A 7,805-nucleotide genomic window follows, 5' to 3' on the forward strand; every position below is an offset into this window, starting at 1 on the left:
TTATCACTATCATAGTTATGCAGATAATTATTAATATCACTATTAACCTCATTTGCACCAGCATATTTCAGCAGATGCATACTGAACATCCAGAAGTTTGGTCTCCTTGACTCAAGTCTTATCCCCTGCCCTCCTCACTAGATATTTATTGAACACTTACTATGTCCCAGGTTGGGTGTTAACTATAAGCCCTTATAGGAGCAACCCTATCCTATATAATAAAAGGCTAATTGTCCCCACGGGCGGGAGTTTGACTGACTGGGAGTTAGACGTGCGCTGACCACTAGGGTGTGGCGTGGAACATGGTGGGCATCAGCAACATGGCACTGGCAGTGGGCGGCTGTGGGACCAGAGAGGGATGGTGGAGCAGGTGAGCGGGTGGCACCAGGCCAAGGCGGGTGCTAAGGGAGGCTCTGGCCAGAAGCCAGCAGCCACTAGGGACCCTACCTGTGCACACATTTCATGCACTAGGCCTCTAGTAAGATACAGGATTGCAGGTGTCCAGCAAGAAAGCTAGGGCAAGAATGATGACCAAGCATACATTCTGGCTTCCCCTACATTCAGGCTTCTGCCAAAGATGGACATAAATTATGTTTTGAGTCAACTCAAGTTTTAAAAGGAAAGCACATATTAGAGGTTTCTAAACTCTAATACTTTCAATATTTATTTGAGAAGAGTCAGAAACTTAAGGGGTAAGCCTCCTTAAGAAAAACTTGTTACCCCTAAGATTAAAGGGAAGGAAGTCCAAAATTTATGGCACAGCATTATCTGCACCCTTCCTTATTAAAAGGAATATCTTCAGAACTGAAAGATCATATTCAGAAAGACTAATATTAGAATTGATTGTAAAATTATCTCTTCTTTTAATTCTTGGACTTAAATTTTATTATTTTTATAAATAACCATAAATTATTAATCTGCTGAAGATTGTTTTTGTCTTTCTAAACACAAATATTCTCATAATTCTCAACAAAATCTGACCATTTTCAAGGGACCAAGGTCACTTAGATGGGAACCAACATTGTAAAGAAGAATGAAAAGAGTTTGAGGTTTCCTATGGAAACTGTGGTGCCCTCACATTCAGTTACAATTTAATAAATTATCAGAGAAATAATGTTCAACATGTCTAGAGTTGAGTAATGATGAGACATTAATAATAATTCCTTCATTTTATTAAACTGCTATGAACCAATGACCATACTAGGTGCTTTACATACATAATCTAACTTTCACAGTAATCCTTTAGGTTAGCTATTCATATATCCCTATTGAGAAAAGCCCCAAAGATATTGTCATTTGCCTAAAGCAGCTAGTTAATAGTGGGTCTGGGCTTTAAATCTATATATTCAGGATTTGAAATTCTGTTGTCATGGAAATGCTGGGATGAGGACCAAGTGTGAGTTGGAATAAGATGACAGAGAGTTTCTCCTCATGGCCAAACATCATAACTCATGGAAGCAGCTTTTTCAAAATAGATGTTCCCAGGATCTATTGAGATGTATTGAACCTCACTAGTTTATAAAGGCACCTTGGTGATTTAGATACATCTTCTCCATGGGAGACAGTTAATTTCTGAAATGAAGTACTAACAAAGCATTTGGATTATATCTTATAGAAAGACAAAGAGTTTTGTCCTTGGAGAGGCAAAAATAAATATAGCCTTAGGAGGTGAATTACTTGGAACTCTTTATAAAAAGAAGAAATGGAATTTAGGGATGGAAAAATCAGTTATGATTTATTAATCTGGTATCCTCATCCTATTTTTAGAAGTTATTTTGAATAACTTTTGGCTATTTCAAAACTTGCACCTCTGAGGATTATAATTTACTACCACTGAAGCTATTAAAAAAAATCTGCTTAAGACTCTTGAAGGTAATTCCTAAATTGGAGTTTCAGACAGTCCTTGAGTGATGGTGACTGTGTAGTTTCTCAGAGGAAGAGCCAGGGCTTCCTTGTATAGGTCTGACACAGGTTTCCAAAAGCCTTTCCTTTAAAAAAATGTTTAAAATAGTCACACAATTTTGTGTTAAAAGTGAGTTTATTAAGGCTTATTCATAATAGAAAATGTATCCCCTAGTATAATATAACATGATTGGGCAGTCAATTCAAAGGAAATTTGGCATTATAAATAAGGGATAGTAAATATGTTTTAAAATGAGTTCAGGTACTTTTATTCATTATATATATATAAGAGTTTAAAGTATATAAGGTATGATTTATAGAATTTCATGTCTGGGAGCATTTTACTCTCTAGAGTCCAACTGCTCATTTTGTAGTTGAAAATGCTTTATAATATCCTCACTAAGAGAGGACAAACCCACAAATGGAAATCTCATTTTTTCTTCAGAAGCCCATTCAATCTTGATACAATCCTGATGTGCCTTCTACTCATTGTTCTTTCTTCAAACCCCAGAACCCTGCCAACCAAATCATCTTTGCTGCATCCCAACCTTTGAAGGTCTGATTACTCAAATTTCCATCTTCTCTAGGTTGATTATCAGTCATCCCCATTCTTTTCATTATTCTTTATATTGCATGATTTCAAGTTACCTCTGTGCCTAGAATATGCTTTATTAAAACAATTCCAAGCATTTTGAAATTTAAATATCTAGTTTACTGGATAATTCTCATAATATGTGTCATAGTAATGGAGTATAATACAGTGGAAGGACTCCTCATTAGTCTAGATAGAATACCTTTTTTATTATTTCTCCTTTAGTGTCTGCCTTCCTCTATTGGACTGTTAGCTCTTTGAAATAAGGGTATAGGTTTATCTTGGCCATTGTTCTATCTTCTAGGTCTGGCATAGTGCCTGTCTGACACAGTTAGTATTCTATAAGTTTTTATTGATTGAATGATGGATGGATGGATGTTAATTAAGGTCTGTGGTATCATTTTTATTTTAACACAATAATAAATTACTTACCCATAGTTTCAGTTGGGCTCTGATATAAATTGCTCCATGACAGTAAATCTCATAGCCACTTCCTGCAAGAGCTATAAAACCTTTCCTGCATGACTTTTACAAAGAAAAAACATCACGCATCAAGAGGATGTGTTATAGAGCCTAAGGTGATTCTATGATTCTGACATGTGGAATATTCTAGTTATTGATATCTGTTTTTCCTCCTGAATTCTTTTATTGGTCTCTCACTTTGAGGGGAGGTAAAGTGCTAAGCAACTATTTAGTTGATCTGAAATAGCCTTTACTCCCATGCTTTCAACATTTTTATCAAGATTGTGGATGAGGAGATGTATGAGAGGCTGATCAATGTGCAAATAGCATGGATCTGGAACATACTGTGAATACCCTGGAATATTGATTCCAGTTGATCCCAGCAGATGGGAATGGTGATGCAATCTCCTCCCCTCCCTCTGTCATCAGACCCTACCATCCAAAGGAAAAATGAATGCTTGGCCACCCACTTTGGGAATAAGGAGATGAGAATAGGGAAGCAGCTATCTAGTTGCTTTATCTTTTTTTATGTTTGTATGCATCAGACAAATAGGCCCTTCCCACTATTCTTCTCTCTTATTTTGGTATTTGTATACAGGATTTTAAAAAATAATCTATTGCTTAATTCCTCGAGCTATAAAACTGGCCTCCTGCTCTTACCTAAAAGAGGTACTGACTGATAGCAGTCTTTGTCATTTCTGCATGAATTTAAGTCATCATGGGTAATTCTCTCGGTATGTTTGCATGTTAAGGCTCTCATTTAAAAAAATATACCTTAGTCATCTTATAAGAAATTTAAGACATGTAGACTGAGGTGGGCTGGTGTGAGCGTGGGTTATATTTTGGAACTGACAGTTGTCTCAGGGCTCCTACCTTCATGTCAAGAGATGGAAACGGTACCCAGCCCTAAAGATGGCACACAGAGCAGACCCTTACATTAAAATCCCTGTGCTTCTGAGCTTCTCCCAGTTGTGACTACTGATACACATAAAAGGTCCCTTTAAAAGCATGTTGATGACTTTGATCTTCTAAAACCAGTCACCAGCCACTAGCTATACTTCTCAATTGACACCCTCACCCTGACAATCACTTCCAAATGATTGACAGATCTTTCGGATCAGCGAGGTCATAGTGCATAGTGGTTTCTGGTTTGTCTCTGGGAGTCAGAGGAAACTAGGCCTTGAATCCCAACCCCTACACTGATTAGAATAACCTAGGACAAGTTACCTAACCTCCCTGATTCTTGCATTCCTTACCTATAAAAAGAAGATGGCGATGTTCAACTTCCAAGGAAAGAAAGGATTGACTGTCTGCGTATCCATCTTAATATCCATTAGGCAGCAAATAAATGATGTCTAATATTTTGATGGTCGCCTTACTAGCTAACCTACTAGTCACTTGTTCCCTCTTTCTCATCAGCTAAGCCAAAGCATTGAAAGCCATAGTTATGATGGTTACAATAGTTATTGACATCAATTACAATTTCACTTCACGTTTACTAAAGCGATGTTTACAAGGCATCATCTGGCATATAATAAGTCCCATAAAAAAATCCAACTTTGAGATATCATAGTGGAAAAGACAACTTTGGGGAGTGGTTTAAGCTGGAAACCTTTTTACAGCAGCGTTATCCCAGGGCATCCTGGATAGAATGAGGGCCGCCTCAGGCCACTGGCTTTTCAGGTATTCATTAATCCTGAGGAAAGCTTCCAGTTGAGGTCATTACTGTTTAATTACAGTTTGCGATTACAGGCACATTCTTCAGTGACCTTATTCTGCAGACTGGTCTGCTTGTTCACCAGAGAATCCCTGCAGCTGGAAATTTTGGCTGACTAGAAAGTATAAATGGGATTTTTTTTTTTTTTTGGCTTGAATTGAAAACTGTTCTTGCTGAAATGTCACATTTTCCCTCCCATCTGGATATGTTTAATCATGGTGCTTGCTCTGATATACATTTTTTCCATAAGCTTTGCTTTAGAGGTGTGCCTAGACTTATCAAAATGCTGTTTTAAAGCTGAGCTTTGAGCAGAAGTGTTCTGTCATTATTTACTCTTTGTGGGCATAACAGGGGAGATTTTCTTATGATCACTTTTGTGTATTAGCACCTGTTGTCTTGGGACCATGCAGGCCTATGTAGACACTGGGGGAACTTTAATTCCATGATTACTGTACAAAAACTGTTGTTCTAAAATCATAGGGAAAGAGGCCTGATCTAGTAGCAAAGAGTACTTGGCTAGGAACTGGAAAATCTGGCTGGATTCTATGCTTAATTGCAAGTGATTCCTAAACAAAATAGTTTCACCCACTTATTCATGCTATGGTTAATTAGTGAGTGCTTTCTGTGAGCCACACATAGGGGAAGGGATTGTGGGTTCTGAAGTCATTGAGGCCCGGCATAGTGTTTTCTCTTTCATCACTGTACCTACAATACTGTCCCTGGTGTATGACAATATGAAAACAAATGAGTGTAGCTAGGTTCCAATAAAATTGTATTTATGGACAATGAAATTTGAATTTCATATAATTTTTTTGCACATCATGAGATATGACTTTCATTTTGAGACTTTTAAAACTATTTTAAAATATAAAAACTTCTCTTTGCTCACAGACTGTACAAATAGACAGAAGTCTGGATTTGGCCTATGGTTATAGTTTGCCAACACCTGATATAAACAACCAAAATAAATAATAGCATGATCACTGTTGGCAGATTTTCTGGGTGTTATGGGAGTGCATGGAACTTTAGGGCCTGGGTCTTTCCTGAGGAAATGATATCTTCTATGCTGGGACCAGACATATGAGAAAGAATGAGTCGGTTGAGGCCAAAGAGAAGAAGTCTGTGCAAAGACCCAGTGGCAAGGGGTAAGTGCTGTAAGTGCACAACTGAAATACAGAGATAAGATGGGAAACAGTGACAAACGGGGAGTCTGCTTAGGTAAGCAGGAGGCATATTATGAATAGTCTTATATGCCATAGAAAGGGTTTTGGAGAAAAAAGAATCCTTTGGAAGGTTTTTAGTAAACAAGTACAAGATTAAATTTGTAATTAAACATATCTCTGTAGATGCACATGGAGTTGACCAAATAGACATGGCTGTGCCCTAATATGATTTCATTTACAAAAGCAAGTGGCAGGTCAGATTTAGCCTGTGGGCCATATTTTACTGAAACCTGCTATAGACAGACAACCTGATTGAACTATTGTTTCATAATTAACTATTTGTTTTTTTGCAAGTTACTAAACGTTTTTATTAGCATGTTCTGTTGTATTCTTCTGTTTCTTAAAGATGAAGTCTATCAGAAGCCCATAGATATGTGAAGAGTGGGAAACTTTCATTTACTATCTTGAAGAAAACAGTAACTCTGGGAAGATGTTCAGACAACAGCTACTTTATTTCACTGCATTGGATGTTATTACTACCTTGCCCCAGGGATTCATTCCTCTGCAGGATAATTTGTCCCTTCACTGTCACCTTGGCCTCACTTCTATATCCTAATTTTCCTCCCAGACACTGGCCATGTTTACTTGAGTCATAAGATGACAGCTAGTCAACTTAAAATCTAGCCATAGTCTTCACATTTCAGTGACCTCAAACTCAAGTAGAGAATGGCAAAGCTTGCCTGTCATATTATTTCATTTTAAAGGCTTTTGGTAGAGGAAAGAACAATTTTTCAAGTGGTGAGACTACCTAGAATGTAAATGTGTATAAAAAAACAAAGTGACAAAAATGATAGACCGATTCAGCACATATATCCAAGGAAGAGAGCTTTGATTGTAGGAATAGAAATTAGATAATTGAGAAGAGATGAACTCACTCATATGTTTGACATTCTGAAAATTTTTTGTGATTATTTTTTTTTTAAAAAAAGAGAAAAAAAATACAAGGATCTCTTTAAAGTGCATTAGCATATCTAAGATGTAGTAAAAAGACCCTTAAACTTGAAGGGGCCATGAAGACCAGTGTTATGGTCTAACATCTTCAATTAACTAGTAGCTATTTGACTATGAACCATTGTTATGATGTTCTGTGAAATGAGAAGAAAAAAGAGAATGTCAACATCTTCCCTCCACATTTTCTCCCTACCTCTGCCACATCACCCCAGAGAAGATCTAGACTTCAGTCAGGGTAATTTTCCCTAACATTAGTCAATGTGCATACTTACAATATTATATTAGTACAATTAAAATATAATGATTATTTATAAATTAGTCACTCCCTTTCATAATACATATGTGGATTAAAAGACTCATAAGTGAAAAGTCTTCCAAAATTGATATGTAGGTTTTAATTCTAAACAAAATCCTAGCAGGTAATTTCTGCTTCCACATAGGCTGCTGAAAGCTGCAAAAGAATGTTGCTCCCATCCTAACAATGAGAAAAAGCCAAATACTCTACAAATGTATCTCTGATCTCAAAGCCATCAGGGTGATGAGGTCACAGAAAAAAAAACACACAACTTAATTCTGAAAAATGACAGACCCCTTGGCTGGAGGAGGGAAGACACTAACCTTTTCAATCCTGGCAAAGCACAGAAGGAATATGTGGTTGCCTTAGAAGCAAGTAAGAAAAAAGTCAGTAAATATTGTAAATACTTCTTGAAGCAGGTGAAGTTTTCAGTTTAGAAGAATTGAGATCTAGACACAGGCTGGTTTGCCCTCACTCACAAGCTATTCTTGAGGGGTTACGTGAAGTGCTCACAGAGATTGGGTGCAGGGAAAGAGACTGGAGTGTCCTCCCCACTCCCTGCCTATGGTGAGGTAGATGGGCAAGAGATTGATAGGATGTCACTGGGTGACAAGCAGAAAACACTGCTTACTCCACCAGCTCCTTCCTCTACATGAAACAAAA

The sequence above is a fragment of the Myotis lucifugus genome, unplaced genomic scaffold, assembly GCF_000147115.1.
Source record: "Myotis lucifugus unplaced genomic scaffold, Myoluc2.0 scaffold_14, whole genome shotgun sequence".
NCBI classification, from domain to species: Eukaryota; Metazoa; Chordata; class Mammalia; order Chiroptera; family Vespertilionidae; genus Myotis; species Myotis lucifugus.